This window comes from Lissotriton helveticus, chromosome 7, assembly GCF_964261635.1.
Source record: "Lissotriton helveticus chromosome 7, aLisHel1.1, whole genome shotgun sequence".
Taxonomy (NCBI): domain Eukaryota; kingdom Metazoa; phylum Chordata; class Amphibia; order Caudata; family Salamandridae; genus Lissotriton; species Lissotriton helveticus.
The window spans coordinates 1,215,551,137-1,215,573,336 of record NC_136068.1 but is presented as its reverse complement, the minus strand read 5'-3'; positions in this window follow the sequence as shown (position 1 = coordinate 1,215,573,336).

Sequence of the window (22,200 nt, the reverse complement as noted above, 5' to 3'; positions counted from 1 at the left end):
ATTAGGGGTGGGCGTAGTTCGCGAAGTAGCTCTAGGCATAGCTGCGCAAAGTGCACTTCGCACTACGCGAGCTATCAGTAGCACTACGCGAACTGCGTAGTAGCATGTTCGCACTGTGCAAGATGTTGTTTTCAATGATTGCACAGTGCAGACAAGCATCCGGCACTCTGCAATCATTGAAAAAAGCATCTTAGCAGTAGATTTTTACTTGAGCTGCAGCTTTCTCAATGCGGACTGGTAGTTTCTCATCTCGAGCAGTCGAGAGCATGCGCGATCACTCGCAATGAGAAACTTGACCTCCCTGTGTTGAGAATCTCGCCGGGAGGTTGATTTTCCATGCTCGCGATCGGCAACTTGATGTTGCTGATCACGAAGAAGGAGAAAGTCTTGCGAGGATGTCATTTTGCTTGCTCGCGGTCGCCAACTTCACATTGAGGACCACAAGCAAGCAAAAATGGCCGCTGCACTATGCTACGCATATTTGCACTGTGCTACGTGCAGTTCATGTAGTGCGAAGTTGCGCAAACTTTCAAACTACGTGAGCGGAGCGTAGTGCTTCGCCCAGGGTTACTCATAGTCATGCCAGGCCCTGGAGAATGGGGTCCGCGAGTCCCATAACAGCCTTGGGATGTAGATTTAGATGTAGATTTCATGCCTCATTCACCAACAATAATGCCAGGCCCAAGTGATGGGTTCCCGGGGGCCAAAATTGGCACATTGATGGGGGGGTGCGTGACAAACTCCCTCGGAAAATGTCACTGCGGCCCCAAGGGACGGTGACCGTGAGGCCGAAATTGCCCGGGGAGTGCATGATCTCCGCCCCCTAAATATCATGCCAGGCCCTGGGGGATGGGGTCGCCAGGGCCTGAGGCAAACCATCAAGAGCAGATGGCTGAAGGCCATGTGAAGTACAGGGTTGGCTCCTTTGGGGGAGTGGCCAAACCCAAACTGTGCATGGTTAAAGACCGTGTGCCGTGAGAGGTCAGCTGTATGTGGGGGGTTGGAACACATTTCCAAATATTTTGTCTGCTTTAGAGCTGTAGTAGTTTTTGACTAGCAATGTGCTTAGTCTTTTGTGGGTGGATGTTTGTAGCACCCTTCCCCTCCCTAAAGCCCTCCTCACTTTCCCCAAGCCCTTCCCATTTTATAGTAGCTATTTCTCATTTTTCCAACACTCCCCCGGTTCCTCCCACATTTATCAGTTAATGATAAACTTACATGTATGTCCTGAGAAGATCTGAGAGATGGAGGTCGACACTTCCACTTGTAGGCTTGTGAACAGCTTTTCGTAGTAGGTCAGTCTACTACAGTAGTACTACTGTACATACTATAAAAATACAGTTTGTAAATAATCAGAATTGATCCATAAAAATGCACTTTGTGATTCAGGCTGAATGTTTCCAAAGTTTCACCTCAATGACCCATTGTTGCCTACATATTTAGGATCACAGCATATTCAAAATAATCTGCAATAGAATAGCCTATATGTGGATGGCATTAAAGATTGAAGGATCAAAGATGTCAACCTGCTTGTGGATAGAGGGAATTGTCTGACTCTCTAGAGTGCAAGCTAGCTCTGCATGTGTCACATTAGGCAACATGGGCAGGCCAACCCTAAATTGCACGCTTAGGTGTTTCCACTTCTCAGCTTCCAGGATACATCAAAGTTCTTTAACACATATATACCCTAAATATAGGTCTGGGCGTAGTTCGCAGAGTTTTGCTATGCAGAACTCCGAGATGTTACAAAAAAACTCAGCGAAGTTCCGCAAGTGGCAGACTGCAGTGCGAACTGCAGTTTGTGCTGGTATTCCTGCAGCTCGGGTAGAAATTCTACCCGAGCGGCAGCTCATGGTCACGAACTTACCATTCGCTATCGCGTACTTACAAGGAAAAAACTCCACTGCACATCGTGATGCAGAGTGTTCTGCACTCCGCGAGCTCCGGAGCTAAGTTCACCATCCAGGCCTACCTAAATAAAGCTTCAATCCTCTATCTGTGTCACATATAATCTTTAGCAAATGTATTGAATTTGCACGTTTCTAGATGGTGGCATTGTTGACTTCACAATAGGGATGCTTTAGTTTGACCATAACAGGAAACTTTCTGGAATTGGATATGCTTCATATATGACAAACAAAACATAATGCAATCACATTTAACAGGTTTCTTCTCTTACTCTCTCCAAGCCTTGAGAATTGTCCTTAACAATGCCCATGTTAAAATAAACCAACATTCCTTTTAGCAGTCTGTGTAGCTTATTTATCTTTCATTGTTTGCGAAAATCATGTGCACACCATCATGGTTTAAGAAATTTTGATCAAAGACATTTATCTTTTTCAGAATGAGAGGTGTATATAGAGCCCCCCTTGCTTTACAGAAGTGCACCCATTGTTACTCACTAGCATTTAATTCCTTACAGAATAACACTAATAAGAAAACTTCCTACATATCTTTTAGGAAAATGCATCTGTTTGACATAGTCACTCCCACTTTGTTTTGGACTGACAATTCTGGTTTTTGATTTTGTGCACTGGGACTCTACTAAGCAGACCCCAGCATAACATGTTCTGACACCTAAAAAGCTGTTGAAATTGGCTATACTCCTGAGTGTCATTTTAACTTATCTATAGGTCCCTTGTATATGTCACAACATATACTTTGGGCCTGTAAGATAAATGTCTCTAGTGGAATTCTTGAGAAGGGGGCCAAGATGATGGTTGCTGTTTAGGGCTACTTCCATATTCCTTGCAAACCTGCTGTCACCTGGAGCATGAAAATCGCACCACCACCCCTTTTTGTCGACACCAAGTTGCGTTGACATAGCAGTCCTTTAATAGACTTGAAATTAATCTGTACCGAAACTCAGCCCTTGGACAGAATACCAGGCTGCCAATTGGCTCCTTCAAAGATGGCAGCCACTCCAGTGGCTGATCAAGCCAGGCCTGGGTCTCCTGCAGGAATAGAGCCAAGGAGTTGAGTGACTGCCCTGGGGCCAGAGGGAGTGGGTGAGCCATATGAGATGGCCCCAAAGATGGACAAGTGTGAGGAGGCTGACTGAATCCCATGCCTTCGGTGCGGCACTGGGCAGAAGGCCTGGTCGGCCATAGACAGGTTGGGCTGCATCCAAATTGTCCTGTGAGGCTGGGATTCTGGCTTTTGGGTGCAGCGTCATGCAGTCCTGGGACCTGGACGGATGCACTGAGTGAACACCTGATACCTGATGGGGGTTGCTAGGGGCCACGGGCAGGAAGGAGAGCAGTGCTGTAATACCAGAGTATTTTGAACCCCCTTGGAGCCCAATCAAGAGTGCAAGGGACATATTCTTGGTGCTGTGAAGCTCCCACAGTGAGCCATCAGTCAAGGAAACCTTGCACAAACCACAGCAATACGTTTTGGTGCCTATGGCTAGCATGCCATTACCCTGGCTGCTATCCCTTAATAGCTGCAGCATCTGAGGGACAATGTGAGCAATGAAATGAACACCGTGGGTGAGAATACATCTTAGGACTCGGTATCATATGGATAGTGGTGTGACTGAGAATCTCTGCTTCACTAATTGTTCACTCATCAGCTTCATACTCACCTTTCAATGGTATGATCACTGCAAATGTAGAGTTTCATAGGCCTTTGGGATTGCCACCTCAAAATGTGTGGGTGAAGATTGCTCACTGTGAGGCTGGACAGAGGAACCACAAGCCCCTAGACTAGTGATTAACTGGAGAGCACTCCTACAGTCTCCAGCCCTTGTTCCATGGTTTTCTTGAAATCATCTATGACTGCCATCTTGGAACCTTGGACTGCTCATTAGTGGATCCTCTGTAGTGAGAGATGCCCGTGGAGTGGCCTTGCAGACACTGGCTCCTCAACTGGTAGCCTGCCTTGCCTGCCTGCCTCTGTCTGTGTGTGCCTGTTCTAATTGCCCCCAAAACTAACACGATGACAGCTTTTGCCCTCGCTGCTTGTGCTGTCTCAGAGGGGTAGGTTTTATGGGAAACAAAGGTACCCCGTTAAATTAACCTGGGGTGTAACGTATATATAAGAAACAATGGGTCAAGGGTGGCCTAAATAGGTCCTGTAACACAAGGTTAGAGATTATCTTTACAATTACTTTGTTTTGATATTGAATCAATTGGGGAGCAGGCTTCATGGGGCAACATGTATATTTAATCAAAATTGAGATATGTTCAGGTACTCACATGAGTGAAAAAGGTGCGTAACGTGACTGAGTGAAGGTGACAATATACGAATATCACAGGGGCAACAAAAAGAAATCCGTTACAATATGTACAATGGGAGGATTTTCAATGGAGGTTCGACGACGTTTCGATCTTCAGTGAGTGAAGATCATCTTCAGGACAGAGTGAGTAGTCTGAAAGTTAAAATGAGAGTTGAGCATGTATTAGCACTTGTGCCCTATTGAACACTTGTTTTCTTAAGGACAGTGCCACTGTGCTCCCAGTGCTTGGTTGCTAACAGTAAGTGTAGTTTAACTATCCCAGACAGCTGGAACGGGGCAAAGTTAATGCATGAAGGGGCGCTTGCGCGGTGCTGCGCACCTGTACGTACTAATATGGAAGTCAAATGTTTAAGCAAGTATTAGCACTGTGTCCTTAGTCACTTATAGAACGGTGCCAGAGGTGTTACTTATTCACAAAACAGTCACTAGTTAATAAATACATAAGTGCTTTATTCATCTAAAGTGGCTGGGTCGGGGGGATCTGGGTCGGGAGAAGGGGGTGCTAAACCATGCAGGGGCGCTAGTACCTAGTGGCATATATGCACTTACTGATTTAGCAAGATGGGGGAAAGGATAACTTGATTCAATGGCGAAATATGGTTTCTTCAGATATCTTAGAGTATACCTCCCTCCATACATTGGAAGGATTTTTTACTTGGGAACAAGGCCACCTATTAATTGTCCGTGTCTCTGATCCCAAAATCTTTGAGCTTGTGGATGAGGATCTTGTGATCTTCACTGTCAAAAGCCACACTCAAGTCTTGATCGAGAGTGGAGTTTAGTTTCTCTGTGATCACGAGTAAGGCTGACTCTGTGCTGTGTTCCGGGCGGACCTCCATCTGGCACTGGTGCAGGATTCCATTAACCTCCAGGAATTGCGAGATGGAGCTATTAACGTGTTTCTCCGTAATCTTTCCCAGAATGGGTAGCAGTGAGATGGGCCAATAGTTTCCCGTGGATACGGGGGCCAATCGGGGTTTCTTGAGCAGAGGCTTCACTATTTCATGCTTCCATTCTTTGGGTACTAGGCCTTTCTCAAGGGATAGGGAGATGAGGTTGGCCAAATTGTCCCTGATGGGATAACTCCCTTGTAGAAGGATGTGAGGGGGAACAGGATCTATTGGGGACCCCAATTTGATGTTACTTAGGAGGGGGCCTGCACGTTCTTTACTCAATCTAGGGAAGGTGAGCAATGATGGGGAAGGCATTAGCTTGGGCAGTTCTGGGCATGGGGAGGACTCTGGCTTGTCTACAGAGTCCTTCGTCTCTTCAGGGATCTCGCCAGTGACTGAGTGAAGTGTGTTGTAGATGTTTTCAACTTTACTCTTAAAGAAGGTGGCTAGTTCATTACATCTCTCGTTTGAAGACTGGGAGATGTGTGTGCCAGATTCGACTGTAGTGAGGGATTTGACCATTTTTAACAGCTATTTGGAAGAGTTGGATGTCATCTCAATTATCTCCTCAAAGAAAACTGCCTGTGCTTTACTGATATCCTTATGATACTGTTGACTGGCCGCTTTATATGAGGATTTGAGGTCTGGGGCATATGTTTTACTCCAGCTCCTCTCTAGCTTGTTACAATATTTCTTTTGGGTTACTAGCTGGGGGCTAAACCAGGTAGCTCTATTACGGTACCACTGCTCCGTCAGTCTGAGCTTCTTAACATTTTTATCCATGGAACTGGTGATCCAATTTGACCATAGCCTGTGTGCCTCATCTAAGTCTACTGTATTTGAAGAAATATTGCCTCCAGATGTCTAGTCCAGGACACAGGGGCAAGCCTTGGCCATTTATGTCCCCGAACTAGGCAGCCACCTGAGGGCTTGGCTAACGGGCCTTCTCATACAAGATGGGAATATAGAAGTGGTCTGACCAGGGAGTCTGGATAGGAGTAAGGACCTGCAGTCTGGGATCATTAGAAAAGATGTGGTCCAGAATATGCCCTTTTTCATGCATTGCAGATCCCATCTGTTGTGTGACTTGCATGACCTTAAGTTCGGCCAAGAGTCGTTTGGATGATGGGTTGTCTGTATCATCCAAATGAATGTTAAAATCATCTAATGTGGTGAAATCATGCTGGCCTGGAGATCAGGTATGGATTCTAAAAAAGATGTGCAAGTCCCTGGAGGCCTGTAGATGAGGCTGCCCAAAAAGGAAGATGTGGAGGAGAGGGTCAGTATGAATTGGATAGCCTCACAGTTGGTTAACTAGAGGTGGCTGGTAGACCAACTCAGATGTAATTTATAATTGATGGCCATACCCCCTCCCGCTTTTCCCACCCTTTCAAGCCTATGTATCGCATAGCCTTGGGGAAGGGTACCTGTGAGGTCTGGCGTAGAGCTTTCGTTAAGCCACGTTTCGGTGAGAAACAATGCGTCAAGGTCTTCTTCCTCTATAAGCATCCCTATCTCAATGTTGTGCCCTGGGAGGGATCTATAGTTGATGAGGCCCATCTTCCAGAGCTTGTGGGTATGGCTCACAAACTCTTTGCGACTACCGTTTGGTGAGGAAGTATTTAGTGAAAAGCCTCATATTTGACAACCCAGAGGGTAGTTAGCATCGAGGGAGTGGAGGCAGAGTGGGGACATAACTGGCCTGAGTGATTCTAGTTCCTTTTTTGTGAACTTAATTATCCTTGCAGGATCTGGGTAAAATTGGGCAGAGTTTCTGGCCCCTGGTCCCGTTCGGGCGCAGACGAGATTGCCTTTGTCACGCCGCAGTGCGACTTCACTTAATTGCTACGATTTCCGTGGGCAACTGCTTCCGATGCTCCTCACCAGATACAGATTTTTTCCACATTGCCTGGTCCTGCCCTATGTTGGCTCCCTAGTTTCAGTAAAACTCTCAAAATTCTAGGATCGAAGGGGCTTCAGCTAAACTGCCAATCTTATTACCAGTCAGTAATATAGACTTTTTTTGCAGAAAACAAGCATAATAATAAAACACAAAATTGAGTAATGCCAAACCTCCCCTTATAGTGGGCAGAATCATATATTTAGCAGCTCTACGCAGCTTTCCAGGAGCCCAAAGAAATTTGACACATAATGATTGCAGATTTGCAGTTGCTGTGGCATTATCTCGAGTAGAATAGATCTAAACAGGTAGAGTACCCGAGGTAGTATATTCATCTTTAAAATGTTCACTCTACCTATTATAGTAAAGTATAGCCGTCCCCACCTTTCCAAAGAATTTCTAACATTCCCTAATAATGCCCCGCAGTTTGCATCTACTAAATCCCTCATCGATGTCCTAATTCTAATGCCTAGATATGTAGCTTCAGTAACTACTCTTGGATCTTGAAATCTAGTATTTTCTATACATACTATTTGCGTCTTGTTAACATTCAATTTATAAACAGTCAATTTTTCAGTTAGTTTTGGAATCAAAAGCAAAATATTGTTTATTTAATGAAATAGATGGGAACTATTATAAAATAACTCGCTTTAAGATTCTGGAAGCGGCCTTTAAAGTCTGGAGGAAGATACGCAAAATAATTGCTTTAGAAGGTCTGACATATTATACACCTTTAATTTAAATGCGGCTAATCTACCTCGGATTATATTTCGTTATAAGGTAGTCTCCAATTGGAGAGATAAGGGCATTTGTCATATAGGAGCTTTCTATGACAGAGAGGGACGAATTATTCAGTTAGAGGATCTCTCAAAACAATATAATCTTCCTCACTCACATTTTTTTAAATTTCTCCAAATTCGGGACTTCCTTAATCGCAGAAATGTAAAAGCTATTCCAAATGTGTTTATAGAAGCAGAAAGGGCTCACAGGAAGATAGGATCACTGTACAAAATACTGTCTTCATTTACAATCGATGATCTGGCAAAACATAATGCACGGTGGGAGCCAGCATTGGGGAAACTGATATTTCTATTGCAGAGGCTTTAGATAGGGCTAATACAGTTTTTTTATCCGCAAACCTGAAAGCACAATTTTTTAAAACTGCATTTAATTTGTATTATACTCCTGCGCGTATGTGCAAATGGGCGATCATTACGATGGAAGATGTTATCGTTGTGGGAGTGAAAATGCAGATAGCTTACATATATTTTTCACCTGTGTTAAACTTAACTTTTTCATTCAGGGTATAGAAAAGTTTTTTTCTAATATTTTTGGGCAATCGCTAAAAATAACGCCTGCCTTAATGCTTCTAGGGATGGGACAGGTGGTTAAGAAAGAGAGCCTTTTGTATAATCATCGGTGATTACTGTTTGTTACAAAGACTGTAGCCCGATTATATATAGCCGCAGAATGGCTAAGTGCTGATCCCCCAATGTTCGAGACTTGGCGGGCAAAAATTTATAATTTAGTAAACCTTGAACTGAGCCTTTACTCTATAAAGGGGGCACAGAAACGAAAAATAGGACTTTGTATACGGGAAGAATTTTTTTATTATATAAATACATGATGTAATCCCATTTTGATTAACTTAACTTAATTAAAATTTTTGTATTTACGCCATATGTAATATTCTTTATAGTTTGATCTCTCTATGGTGTCGTATTTCTCCTATGTTGTTGGAACTGTGATGAATTAAAAATTAAAAATAAATTTGAAAAAATCTAGGATTGGTCGATGAACTTACCCCCAAGGTCGTCCTGCTGGGGTTGCCAGAGGAAGCAAGAGGGCAGAGAATGGAGTGTATCTTTATTGGGGGCGCAAAGTTGGTTGTCAAATGTAATATCACACGTAAGCTGAGGCTCTAGAACTCTCCCCACTGTGGCAGATTGGTGAAGTGGGGTTGACTGATAAGCTCAATAAGAAAGGCCCATGTACGCAGTTTGATGCTGCCAACAGAAACATGAGAAGATATGGGACAAATGGTGGGAATACCACTGGCTGGATGTGGAGGAATGACCATGTTTCAAATATGGTTTGTGGTTTACTGTGACACGAATTGGTGAGCTCTGGTCATGTTTGTGTATGTTAGCGAAAGAAATAAAACAATGAAATGTGTTTCTTAAAACAAAAAATCATTAGTGTATTGCAGCACATGTTGAAGCACCACAAAAGTGAAAATGTAATACATGACTACATGCCTGTCACCAGGAACTTGGCTGTGCTGGTTTAAACTGCAGATTTCGCCTGCCAAAATAACCCCTTTTGACAGGCATAAACCTTCCTTTAAAATAATAATATGCCACCCCCAGGTCGGCCTTAAATGCCTATAATGCATGGCTTTTAAAAGATTAATGTTTAATATGTTCTTACAATGAAAAAATCTAAAAAGCAATTTTCACTGTACAAGAATTAGCTCTTCCATAGGTAATGTTGGGATACTTTATTACATTTATTAAAGAGGTCTCTGCCAAGGAACCAGATAATTGGTTGATTCTTGGAGTTTAGTAAAATATTCATTACAAATCCAATTCATGGGTAAAGTTGGATTTGTTGCAAATATTTCACAAAAGTTATATTTAAAAAATTACCTTTAGCTTGCCTAAAGAACATTTTCTTGAGGTATGCCTATCTGATCTGTGACATAGCCCCCAGTGATTGAGCTCAGGTTTAAGTTACTGAAAACTTTACTGAACCTAACAAGAATAGTGACTTCCTGTAGTGAGCTGCCATCCATCTAAACTAATAACCCACTTTCTCAAAGTCTTGTTTTGTAGTTGTGATGGAAAGCACACTATTGTAACATGGATTGGTCATTTTACAGAAGAGCCCAGAAGACCATTTAGTACAGCTTTTATACTTTATTTTACAGAACTATATTTACAGTAGAGTGACATCTTTTCGGGTACTTCCATGCATTGAGCATTTCCACAGTTGTTTTTCCTGAGGGCCATCCAAGTTTTTGACCTATTCACTAGTTTTCTTTCAAGCAAGGCACACCTCCACTTTAATCGGACCAACTGCCCCCTGCAGGCATAAGACGTTCATTACACAGGAGCAAGATAGCCTAACAGGCAGAACCTGGAACTCTAAAGACCAATGCATCATCAGTGGCCTGACAATACCATCCCTTGAGGAAATGCAGCAGCAGTAGTTTAGCACAGTACTTAAGGAAATTATCTCTGTTCTTCAGGAAGGCAAACAGGAATTGTTCAGTGCAGCAAAATGCATTGAACTATTCTCTGCTTTCCTTTTTTATGTAGGTGTTCATCCTTGATTGGGTCTAGTAGGGTTTTCTATTTGGTAAACTTTCCATTCAATGTGTGCTGTACCTTAGCAAATCCAAATAATATCCCCATGATCCTCACTCTGTTATTCATGATATTGATATATTAATTCAATTCAATTTAACAAACTTTATTTGGTTCGTGAATAAACCATACAAACTTATACAATCATAAAATACATTAAAAAGCAAGCAATACTGTGCTACCAATTACATTTATGGGCACATAAATGAAAAAACGTATTTCACCAAACTCAATTATAAAAACAGTTCCTAAGAACAAAAAGTTAAAAGACATCGTAAAAGGTTCGATTAATCAGGGAGCTGAGGGCCTCATGACTGCAGAGCTGAGCGGAGAAATGAGCGTACACAAGAACAGGTCTCATCTGAAAGATGTTAAATATAGTAATAGGGCTGAACCCATTACCAAAAATCCCTGAGTTTTAAGAAAGGGACTAATTATCTTTTGGTACAGATCTGATAAATTATCACAGAAAAAGGAAGTGCATTCACTAGTTGTCTTTCAAACAAACGACAGCTCCACTTTAACTGGACCAACTGCCCCCTGCAGGCACAAGAGGGTCATTACATGGGAACAAGCTAGCCTAACTGGCAGTTCCTGGAACCCTATAATATAGTGGATCATCAGTGTCCGGACACTGAGGAAATGCTGCAGCAGTAGTTTAGCACAGTACTGAAGGAAATTATCTCTGTTCTTCAGAAAGGCAAACAGGAATTGTTCCGTGATGCAAAAAGCAAGGAATTATTCTCTCCTTCCATATTTTATGTAGATTTTCTTCCTGGATGGGTCTAGTAGGGTTTTCTAATTGGTAAACTTGCCATTCATTGTGTGCTGTACCTTAGCCAATCCAATTAATGTTCCCATGTTTCTCACTCTGTTTTTCATCTTTGTGATATATTAGTCTGCTAACACAGTTTATTTTAACAAAAGTATTAGCTGTGTTCAGAAACACAAAGAAAGAGGTTATGTGTGGAGCTGCCTCACATAATTTCACTTCTTCCCAGAGCCACCCGTGTATGCAGACTTCCTGTAGAGTCAGGCTTCACTGAAGCTGAGAAGTGCTTTGTAATGGCTCAGAAGGTGCCAGAGAGGTCTATAGAAAACCAAATGTTCAACTTTCCAACTACATTGGAGTTCCTTACTTTTTTTCTGGCTATTGTGTGGCCAGTCATTTGAACTACCATATTACAGCCATGATTGCATAGGCGAATTACAAGAGAAGCAGTTCTTGCTATATAGCAATAATTCACCATGAAAGAAGCAAATGATACTAACATGTGTTGAGAATAAATCATGAGATATCTAAAGCAAAAAATAAGGAAATAAAAAATGTCTGGAACAATGCAAAAATATGATTTGTTTCTGTTTAAAAATGCATATAGCCCACATCACAGTGGAATTCAAAATGTGCCTTTTCTAATGCAGTTATTAAGGCACATGACCATTGCTCACCTGGCCAGGGGTGACAGTGTTGGCTTTATTCTCAATAACCATGTAATATTCAAGATTTCCTGACTTTCTGTCAGGTATGTGAGGGCGAGGGCTATTGTCTCCCTAACAGGAACAGTTGTATGTGAACCCCTGAATTTATGAGACTATTCAATTGCACAACAACTATGTTTAGGGTTCTATGTCATAGCCCGCCCACACAGCCTGGATCTTCATACCAATATAAAAGGCGTCATTGCAAATCTAAACATAAAAAAGTATCAATTTTCTAAGCAAGTGCCCCACCTCAGCTGGCCACTGTCTCAGTGATTCATTTGAGGCAGTGATTGCAGGTGGGCCCAACAGCACTTATTTTTTTTCCTCATCAGATTTTGATCCAGAGCAAGAGAAAGAAAAACACAAAAGCAGGAAAAAAGAAGGAAGAAAAAAAAGGAAGACAGTTGTCCAGGGTGAAAGCAGAGATGATAAATAATCTGCAAGAGTCAGATAAAGGGGCACGAGGGATTAGTGCTGGATGCAAGAGGCATGAGGTGAAACCAGAGTAGGCAACGTTTGTAATTGGCACTCTGATATTCTGTAGCACTAAGCTCTGGGTTCTAAGCAAAAATTTGGGCCCTGGCACTTATATTTGTTTCACAAATTAAGCACTACACTCCCTTGAGACATTCATTCCAGGAAGACCGCTATACATTCATGCCACATGTACGTCAATGCTCCAAAATCCTGAGCTGTAAAAAATACTTGAGTTTGCGTGAGGTAAACTAAATAGAGGCCACCAAAACAGGAATTCTTATTGATGAGGCAATCTCATATTGATCCTTACCAAATACAGTAACACCTTTGGCTTTTCCTGGGAAACATTTTCCAGGTTAAAGCTGGCAAAGTCTGTCCTCAGAAAAGGACCCGGTAATGAGATAGTGCCCTTTGAAATTAGTGCAGTAACATACATTTCCACAACTCTCTCCCATTCCATAGGGAACAACTCAGAATTCCATGGCAATTCCACACTCCTATTTTACCAATAATTATAGTATTGGTAAATGCGGGTGTGAATTTGCTGCACGGAGTTTACTGATGCACTTGGACTTTGCTTTATGACCAATCAGACCGACGGTAGCATGGACAGTGCCACGGTAGCAGCTTGTATGCACGATTATATTCATGTTGCTATATATATTATGCCCTTTTTAGGGTCTGAAAACGGCAAAGCTAAATGATATGTTTTAGAGAATACTATACCTATTTGCCTTTCTTTGGTCTGGGGTGAGGTAAAAAGAAAAATATGTCCACAATATAATTGAGAAATTACTTTCTAGTCTGTGAATTTCTTCATTCTTTTCAGCTACAGTGTGCTTTGTATTTTTAAACTGATTAAGAAGCATTGCCCAAAATGATCTTAGCATACGGATTACAAAAAAATTCCGTTTCTCTGAAGACTTATGTTTCTATATTTGGAGACTGTCAATCACAGATTTGTTGCATGCCAGCACGTCAGTATTCTGTTCTTCACGCAAATGTATTGAATATTCGAGTGAATGCACTAGAGAAAAAACATTTCATTAACACAACATTGTACTGAAAATAATGGAAACAAACGTGTTTTTGTTTAACAAAATTATATCCATTAACTACTAATTCAACCAGCCTTCACGTAACACAACAGAGCAAACGATATGCACATCAAGAACTGCTGACAAAAAAAGAGAACAGGGTTTCCAACACAACACTAGCTAAAATTGATTACAGATAAGACAAAACAACTTTATTGCTAGACTTGGCATCCTTAGCTTGGTTTTCCCCCTACATTTTGCCTTCAGACCTCCTGTTTTGCCGACTTCCTTTTTGTTGGCTTTAGCACTCTGCACACACCACCACTGCTAGTGCTTACCAGTGCTAAGGTTCTTGTTCTCTCTCCGTACAAACATGGTAAGACTGGCTTATACCCATGTATAATTTACTTGTAATCCCCTTGTACAGTGGTACTTCCTGTGCCAGGTACCTGAAAACTAAATGTTACTAGTGGGCCTCCATTATTGTTTTTGCCACCCTCTCAAGTGGTACTTTAAACAAATCTAAAGCCTGCCATTTCAGCCTGTGTGTGAACTGCCATGTCAATCTGGCATAGTTAACCCTTTTCCAGGCTCAAACCTTCCTTTGTAATACATATAAGGCACCCCTAGGGCAAGCCCTGGACATCCCAGAGAGCACAGTGCAATGTATTAAAAAAGCAGGACATGTACCTTTACGTTTTTCATGTCCTGGTAGTAAAAAAAAAATGAAATCCATTTTTTCACTACTACAAGGCTTACCTCACACATAGAATAACAAGTATTGGCATAGCCAATAGGTTTCGCTTTTGGGACCTTATAAGTATTTAGTTATGCAGCACAATATCCTTGCATCAACTGTTGCATGGCTAAACACTTATAAGGTCCCAAAAGCGAGACCTATTGGCTATGCAATGCAATAGCTCTCGCAATTATGTGAGTTTGAGCTATTGGAATTCTCAATGACAATGCCTTTTTTGTTTTGTTATGCCTTTTAAAACATAAATAAGAGGCATTGTCATTTACAAAGCCAATAGTCTAAGCTTGCGTAAATTTGAGACCTATTGCATTGCAAATGCTTGTCTGTTCTATTTTTTTTTGCTCTAAAATTAAGGATAGTGTATTTGCATTGTCATTAAGGCAAGACTGATATTGCTGATTGTATCTTGTTTTTTCTTTCGGTTATGTATATGTTACACTGAAATGCAACTAAACACATTTTTACAAAAAAAGAAAAAAAAAGAATGACTAACTAAGAAGATCCCAACTGGTAAGGCAGAGGCTCCCTTTGAAATGGAAAAAGGTTCTGTGTTTTTGGATTAGTTATACACAGCAGTTCTGCTACACTTCTCTCATTTAAGACCATGAAAGCAGGGTGTGTAGGCTGGGATAATTAGATTGCGAAGTATATGGAGACAGACACTGAAGTTTCATGTGGATGTTAACCATTGGCACATAATCTCTGCTCCCTCTGAATATTTGTTTGCTTACAAGCTAACCCCTTCGTCCTTTAGAAACAACCACAGTATTTTGCAGATTCTACAAATGCTTTCTTTGATCCTGCTGACTAAAAGAAGTCCTTAGATTGATGGACGTTTCACTCAGAGAGAGCACTGTAGGCACCTGTTGCCTTTCCAGGGATCCAAGGAGAGAACAAGCTTTCTCCATTCATCACCCAGATTAGGGGACCAGGAAGAGACCACCACATCAGGAAAACATACAAACAGTCCTACAGGCGGTCGCTACAGAGTGCTAACAACGTGTTGTGGCCGGCCAGAGAGCCTGCCTGTGGTCCCTAACATGCCAAACATAAGTACTACAAATGTTTTGAGGAGTAGGTTAGGAATTTGCACACACTAACTTGCTAAAGCCCATGAGGGTGCCTGACATGTACCAAGTTCAGGCTAGGGGAAAGTAGGTGGGTACCAATTAAAATAGGACTGAGCATTTTTGCTAATAACAGCACATCCTAAAAGGCCAGGGAAGTAGATGGAGTCTCCACACCCTCTAGAAACACAGGGCAGGGCAGAGGGGAGGAGCCCCTGGAGGGAGGGTTTTATATATGTAGGGTGGCTCTTTCAGCTTGTGAGAAGTGGAGAAGCAGGTAGACAGACAATATTTTCTCCTCTCTTTCTAAAATGGTGGAAGAATAAAGTAGGATTCTTAAAACCTACAACCCCCTTACTCTGTTGGACCCTTTAACACATTTTCAATTCCTCACCCCAACAAGCTTTATTACCCACAGTGCACATTATGCTCTACAGGCCAGCTATGTTCAGTATAATCTCTCCTTGTTTTAAGGAAAAAAGCGAAGACCTTTCTCTAATCTATAACTTTTGGTCCTCACACTTTTTTTACAGTACTTTCGGTTGTGTTACTGACTTGTACATCCCCTTGAAGTCTCGGCATACACAGTGCTTTACAAATAGCAATAAAATAACACAACATATAGCAGGAAATTAAATATATTATTATATTACGTGGTGCATGAAGTAATGTCCTGTTATGTCGCTATATCCATGATGAATTAATGAACCACAAAGAAACTCCACAGCTGTCAATCTTCCTAAGGGACAGCAATGGAGAGGTATCATTCCCTGAGAAGCATATGTTACTAGACGTGTTTGGGGAGTCGCTGGGTATGAATGCAAAGTAACACACCAGTTGGTCCGTAATATTTGGATACAGTGCGGGTTCTCAGCCAATGAGATACTGGGACCTACAGAGGGAAATGTGGGCACTAGTCTGTGAGTGTCACTGAGAGCTGGGGTTTGGGGCAGTCCGAGTGGGTGTGGTGCACCAGGGGGAGGACACGCTGTCAATTCCTGGCACAAGGGGATGGTGCCAGAACCAAGCTCACCTCAGTAAGAGAGTGTGAAGTGGTGTTGTTGACTTCACCCTGCACCACGCTATTCATGTCCCGGGTACCAGCGCAGCAAAATGTCTTAAACTGGATGTGTTTCTCTACAGGAAGCCAATGCAGCTTGCAAAGTAGCTGTGAGGCTGAGAAAACTTTCGGCAGATGGAAAAGTGGTCTCGCCACAGCATTTTGAATAATCTTCAGCCTGTTTTTCACATGTATCGAAGCACCCAAGTAAAGGATATTGCAATAGTCGAGAGGTGATTAATGACTGGATGGCCATCCTTTAAACCTGAGCACAAAAGAAGCCAATGATAGTTTTGAGGGTTCTAATAGTGACAAAAATAAACAGAGGACAGCGCTTTGACTTGTGGCTGGAAAGATAACGAGTCGTCATGCTAAATGGCCACGTTTTAAAAAGAATTGGGCTTAGGGGAAAAAGCTTAACACACTTGCCCATCATTGACCTTGCAATTTTTGCAAGTATTTCCTGAAGAGGAGAATCTCTGTTTGTTGCCATTCAGGAAGTTGGCAAGCATCCAATCAGCAACAGCAATCAAACAGTTCTTAAAGTTGGCAGCACATGCTGTGGAACCCGCAGTCAGTAATCAAATAAGCTGGGTATTGTCTGCATAGGATACCAGTGAAATCCCAAAAGATTGTACCACATCACCCAACATACATATAAACAAGAAGTAGCTCAGTGCATACAGGAATGGCATGCCCAGCAGCTACAGGAAAAAGCAAAATAAAATTACATTTTTAATAAAAGCACACAAGTGGTGCTTACGCATGCGCGCGGCTGCAAAAGTGAAAGCAGCAAGCCTGGGAGTTGTGTGAAGCATGTGAGTGGTGCGCGCAGTGCGCGCACAGTACCAGCAAAAATGAAAGTGCTCACCCTCCACATGGTGCCTTGGGTGTTGAAAGCTGGCAGCTGCGCGCGCGCTTGCACTCTTTACCGCAAGCTTGAGGCCAGCAAAAGCCTCTGGTGGTACTCTTAAAAGCCACTTACTAAATGTCTCGATGAGACCGCGCATGCGCTGTCTCAGGCTGTGTGTATTCCTCCTAGACAGCCACACACGATGGGAAGCGTATGCGTGACTCAATGGGCCATCACTGCCAGGATTGGGGGAAGGAGCTGGACCAAGCCCCACTTAAACTTGAATCAGGTGTTTGTTGTCTCCACACAAAGGGCTGCCCACCCCCTGAAGTTCATCTAGAGGCATGGCCTGGAAGGAAGGGCACCTGTGCACTTCAAAGGCATGTCTCAAGAAACTGATCCCCACTTCAAAGCACAACTGGTTATAAATACTGAACCTCAGACACCACCACTTCAGTACATTTCTGGACTAGTAGATGCTCTGCCAGGAAGAAGGACTGCTGTGCTGCGAAAGGACTGTGACTCTGTTTGACTGCTTCTCTGAAAGAACTGCTGGCCTGCGCTGCTGACCTGCTACTTGCTGCATTTGTGTTTGGGTAAGAAGAAGTGGACCTGCATCTCTTGAACCCAGAACCCAGAGCGACTCTAAGGTCTATGGGCCTGGCCTCTTGAAATGAAGCCTCAGGGACATAATAGGCTTCCAAAAACCTTGCAGCTGCACCTGGATTCTACCATCTGTGTTTCTGCCCGAGTCCTGGACCCTTGGAAGTGGGCTTAAGGTGTTCTACGACGTTCTGTGGTTCCAGCAGAACTAACTCATCTCCTCTGCTGCACTGTGCAACCCAAAGCACCGATGCATCAGTGCTGCTGCTTGGATTGGACCCAGCGTAAAGACCAGCATTTCTGTTGCAGCTTGCAACACCTTTGGGAACGCCACTGCGTGACACATCATTGATGCACTCCCTCACAACCCTTATCGATGGCAGACGTTGAGACAATGCCGTACTCTGCATCACAGCCTCACAGCTGTTATTTAATACTTTGCCCCAACTGCACACCTCATCCTCGACGCGGGACTTCACATCACAAGCCTCCTCGAAGGGATCTTTGACGAAGACGCAGCCCCATATATCACAGCCTAGCCACTTCTCCGAATCGCGGTTTACATTTCAACAGAATAATATTGCTTTATTTAGAAGCAATCCCAGACACGAATTTCTGCTGAGCCCAGGAGGCCTTCATCCTTGTAATGGCTGTGAGTTCAAATTGGTCAAAAATTGAGTGCTATCTCATTAATAATCATGAGGTAGGTTCATGTTCTAGTGTTACTTACCATGTCGGCCGCATTTGATACGGTGAGCCACACAATATTGTTGGAAAGATTAAGGCGATTGGGGGTTAAAGGATGTGCCCTGTAGTGGTTGCAATCTTATCTATCAGGGAGGCAACAGGCTGTTACCATGTCACCATTTGAGTCCAGTAAATCCCCAGTACATCATGGGGTTACGCAAAGGTCAGTGATAAGCCCCATTCTTTTCAACATTTACTTGCGTCCCCTTCTCTCCCTAATTAAGTCGCATGGAGTCAATTTGGTTAACTACTGGATGACACCCAATTTGTGTTCTCCCTGGAAGGGAAACAGGCGGTGTCCATGGACAATTTTCAGGAATGCATGCGCCAGACAGTAGGCTGGCTCAGGCAAAATTCCATACAATTTAATGGGGGAAAACAGAAGTGATACTCTGCTCACCCACCAGTCTACAGCTATATCCAAAAATGGAGTTCAGACTTACCCCGGAGGACGATCCCTTGTTCCCTGCCAAAACAGTGCGTAATTTGGGGGTACTAGTGGATGGAAGTCTTCAAATGGAGTCTCAAGCAAATAAAACTGCTAGTGTCTGTTTCTCCCTGATGCGATGTTGCAACAGATTCTCCCGCTTTTGCCTAAAGATACCCCGTCGCTGGTAGTAAGGAGTGTAGCAGACTGGACTACTGCAATGCTCTGTATTTGAAAGCTCCACAATTCATCTTACGGAGCTTGCAGGGAGACCAGTCTATGGCACCAAAAAAACTGGCGCTGAATAGGCGACGTAGGTCCCCTACGACTCTAGCCCTAAGAGACCTACATTGACTGCCCATCAAAGAGAGAGTCTGTTTCAAATCCCTGTGCATTGTTTATAAAGCAGTACACAATGTGGGTCCTTTCCACTACAGGAGAGATTTGTATGGCATAATCCGAACAGGCAGCTTCGCTCCTCTAATGTAAATCTGATTAAGACCACCAGATTTAAGAAAACCAGAATGGGGGGCAGAGCCTTTGGTGTGGCAGCCACACGACTATGGGATGATCTGCCCCAGACTATTAGACAGGCCCATTCGTTGATCTGCTTTAGAAAGGAGCTGAAAACCTGGCTGTTTCCTAGGATAGAAGACTAGTCTCCTACCACCAACGTTAGGCTGTTAACGTGCTGTTTACCATCAAGGTCAAGCGCCAGGATACCCGTAGGGTGGCAGTTTTGCGCTATATAAATATACAATACAATACATTTGCAACCTACTAGGAATCAGTAATTGGGAATAAAACATTTTACATGCTACTTATTTTCCTATTTGCGATTCAGAGATATTTGCAGTTAGGAAATTGGTATTCCTAATGTTAGTACATCTGGCCCTTTGTGACATAGAGGCAGGCGTCCTTTTTAAAGTACAGGTGCTTCATTTACTTCATTTAGAGATGTTTGAATGACATTGGGAATACAGTGAAGTATATGAAAGCCAATTTGTGTGCTGGAATTGAGCTTGAGCTATTCATAAAAATTTAAAGTAACGTTTATAAAGAATGTAGGATTGTTGTACTGCACTTGTGTTTTATCAAGAGATGGAACATAAGGGACTCTAAGGTTAAGACTATGTTTCTTCTACTAAGTATATATGTCTAAGCGTAAGGTATTGGAGTTTTATCAATGCTTATAAGAACTGCTAAGATAGGAATCCCAATATGTTAATATTTGCAAATTACTTTGCAGTGTTATAAGAGCATAAGAGTAAAGTAGTAACCACAGCTCATCTTCCATAGAGTGTGCATAGTGATAACGCTTGAGGCAGTTATCAACACTTGTTAAGAGAAATGTTGGTGTACTTTAGTATATTTAAGACGCTCATTTATTGTAAGTTCAGTTACAAGGATTACAAATTCCAAATTAAAGTACAGGGTGCTGGTTACACATAGATATCACTAAGGTATATCCATTCAGTGTAATAGGCACATCCAGTCAGTGTAATAATGTGATGCAGGATTTTCATGGTAAATTATTAAAGATATAATTTTGTCCTTAGAAATCCACTACATCTTGCAGATATCCATGCTCGTAGCCTTTAGAAATACACTATATTTGGTAGACATCCATGCTCAACAGAAGTGACAAGTATCTTTTTTTGTCTTTTATACCATTCCCCTTTCCCTGTTTCATAGCCCATCTCGTGTGTCATGGTGAGACGCTGAAGAGTACATTACTCCCATTGGCCCCAGACTACAAGGGTACTGCTTTCCAAAACATTCCTTGATCCTAAAGAACATATAAAGAAAAAAGAAATCTCCCTGACCTGTTGGGCAAAGACGTCTGAAGGATTCCTGATATCCACTTGCACCCAGGGGCAACAAGCACTTTCCAATAACAATATAGCTGACCTCGTTATCCCTGCCTCATGTTCTCATTTGGAGTGTTAAGAGAGCTGAACCTTCTTCATTTTCTGGAAGTAAATCTAAATGTGGAGTAGAATGCACCACCTGAATTTGCTCCACAAACAAAATCTACAGCAGAGAAAATTCAGCTTTTTGATTGTACTCCGTATATAAGGTAATGCCTCAAAAACATGAAAGATACCAATGGCAAATACAAATTCCTGTTTTCTTTGTCAGAGGAAGCCTTACTCAACAACATCAAATGTCCTTTCATGGGCTATGCTTTAGCACTCATGCGACCACAACAACAACTTTAAGTTATGAAGTGCCTTGAACTGCATTTATCAGAATGCATTGGGGTGGACTGGGACAGACATGTGACCAGTGTGCAACCACAACCAGTAATAATGTATATACCAGCTCTGCTCCTTCAGGCAGAGGATGATTGGTTTCCTGAGCTAAAGGTATGCACTTGGGAGCTGCTTGGCATTCATTCACAGACTCCAAACAGCATGTCAGGTCCCTCCACAGACTCTCTGCCCTTCTGAAGAGTTAAACGGGACAAAACACTGGTGTCAAGGGCTACACAGCTGTGTTTCATATGACACCTCCTTCCATTCTAGGACATTTATGTGATAACCTAACCTATTTTGGAGTGAGGTGGTCAACCTAGCATTCAACATTCAAGCGATCACAACAACTGTGAGTTATGCAAAACCTTGAAATACATTTACCAGAATGCATTGGGGAGAGCTGGGATAGACCAGGGTGCAACTCCACCCCTAATAATGTATACCCCAGCTCCTGCCCATAGTGAGAGCTGGTGATTAGTTTCTCCAGTCAGGTCTCCATCTAAGATCTAACTAGCACTCATCTATAAACACCAAGCAATCAATGAACCACAACAGTGCTTTTTCCATTCCTGGGCATTTGTGTAATAACCTAATGTGTTGTGGATGTTGCAATCTCACTTTTTCCATTGAATTAATTAGACTAACACACCTAAAATCTATGATTTGTAACCCCTTAGGGAAGCTGGTGATTGTTTTCCAGAGCCAAAAGTCTGCCTGTTTGGCGCTCATCCACAGACTTGAAGCATCAGGACAGACAGCTTCCTCTGCCACCCACCCCCTCATGCCATACAGACTATCTATCCTTCTGAAGAGTTCAATACACTATATTGAGGACTTCAGAGCATTGGCTACCTTCAGAACTCAAAAAACTCAAGCAACTACAACAAACATGTAACCTTATGTACTACATGGGAATGCATTTACCAGCATGTTAGGGTACTAGTGGGACAGACAAAGGTGCAACTCCACTCCATAATAAGAAACAATTATCTCCTACCCATAGAGGTTGGGTGGCTTGATGAATGTCCTTG